This window comes from Octopus bimaculoides, chromosome 2 (genome assembly GCF_001194135.2).
Source record: "Octopus bimaculoides isolate UCB-OBI-ISO-001 chromosome 2, ASM119413v2, whole genome shotgun sequence".
NCBI classification, from domain to species: Eukaryota; Metazoa; Mollusca; class Cephalopoda; order Octopoda; family Octopodidae; genus Octopus; species Octopus bimaculoides.
In genome coordinates, this window is record NC_068982.1 from 45,963,187 (window position 1) to 45,965,067 (window position 1,881).

Below are 1,881 nucleotides of genomic sequence, written 5' to 3' on the forward strand. Positions count from 1 at the left end.
TGTGTGTGTGTGTGAGTGAGTGTTTGCGTGTGTGTGTGTGTACGTGTGCGCGTGTTTGGGGGTGGGATTTGTTGGTGAAGAATTCCTGGTGCTTTAGCGAGAGTATGAAATTTTATAAATCAAAGTCGTACCGAATTAGGGTAAATATATAACATGGATAGAAATTCCCTTTTCAGTTTCTCGTAAATATGAGAAATTTATATTAAAATCTGAGTTGTTATTAGCATTCATTTTTTTGTATTAGTATATGTAGTAAGTGCAGTAAACGCGCGTATGTGTGTGTGTGTGTGTGTGTGTGAGAGAGAGAGAGAGAGGAAAAGAATGTGAAGAAGATGGTATACTATGAGCTGGGGCAGGCATGGGCAACCTTTTACGAGAAGTGGGCTCTGCATGAGACAAAGCACTTTATTAAGCGGGCCGTATGAGACAAGGCTCAATATCAATTGTGCTGCATGAGACAAGGTCTATTATCAAGCGGGCCGCATTAGACAAGGCTCGTTATCAAGTGGGCCGCGGGAGACATGGCTCATTATCAAGCGGGCCGCATTACTAAAAATATTCAAAGTAATCTTTTGCTAGACGTACTATGCAAAATGTCCGGCGGACGGCAGGTTGCTCATGACGGAACTCGAGTAATACTGATACAAGCAGAGTGACAGACAAGTTTGTTGTTGTTGTTGTTGTTGGCACTCCGTCGCTTACGACATTGAGGGTTCCAGTTGATCCGATCAACGGAACAGCCTGATCGTGAAATTAACGTGCAAGTGGCTGAGCACTCCACAGACACGTGTACCCTTAACGTAGTTCTCGGGGATATTCAGCGTGACACAGTACGACAAGGCTGACCCTTTGAATTACAGGCACAACAGAAACAGGAAGTAAGAGTGAGAGAAAGTTGTGGTGGAAGAGTACAGCAGGGTTCACCACCATCCCCTGCCGGAGCCTCGTGGAGCTTTAGGTGTTTTCGCTCAATAAACACTCACAACGGCCGGTCTGGGAATCGAAACCGCGATCCTATGACCACGAGTCCGCTGCCCTAACCACTGGGCTATTGCGCCTCCACGACAGACAAATTTATACAAGAAGAAAATTACATAGAAAGTGAACAGGAAGAACAAACTCAGAAACGTGCTCAGAACCGCTATCATTTCTTTTCTAAACATCTTTAAATGCACTATGCTCTTTTTAAACGAAACATCTTACATTAAAACTTTCACATACGAACAGAGTTATGAAATATCACCGAAAGAGTCATAAAATATGAAGAGAAATTAAATTGGCAAGTGAAAACGAAAAAAGCGACACGATGTATTAATGTTACATGCTGGGAAATTCTTAAAATAGATTAAATCAAAATATTCTGTCGAAACATTAGTCTCTTTGGATATCAAGCATATTATTTTATTCCTTGACTGATATCTCGCTGAACTGCATCTAAGCATTACAATGACATATCAAGAATTTTAGTTGACATTACCGATCCTGTACATATGTATGTTATCGTCTTCGGAAATAAGGAAACCCAGAGACAAAGTATCCTGAGCAGGATTTAATCTTTGAATGTGAATGGAGATAACCAGTGAAAGCAATATATTTTGTCTCACGCTCTACTGAATTAAGGTGAAAAGATTGGTGTAATAACAACTTGGAATTTATAAAAGATATTGTGGCTTTCGGTCTAGTGCTTTCCCATATTATTAATTATTACTTGGGGGGGGGGGGTATATCATATTAAGTGAAGGCGTATGGCTCAGTGGTTAGAGCGTCGGGCTGACAATCATTAGATAGTGAGTACGATTCCCAGACCAAACTGTGTTGTGTTCTTGAGCAAGACAATTTACTTCATGTTACTTCAGTTCACTCTGCGCTGTAGAAATAAGT

The 1,881-nt window shown here is 41.0% G+C and overlaps 1 protein-coding gene across 3 annotated transcripts in view; it reads right to left on the reverse strand.

Annotated features, from left to right (window-relative positions):
• LOC106874350 (uncharacterized) overlaps positions 1 to 1,881 on the reverse strand; it is a 554,238-nt gene that overhangs the window by 287,114 nt on the left and 265,243 nt on the right. The gene's annotated exons all lie outside the window — the stretch shown is intronic.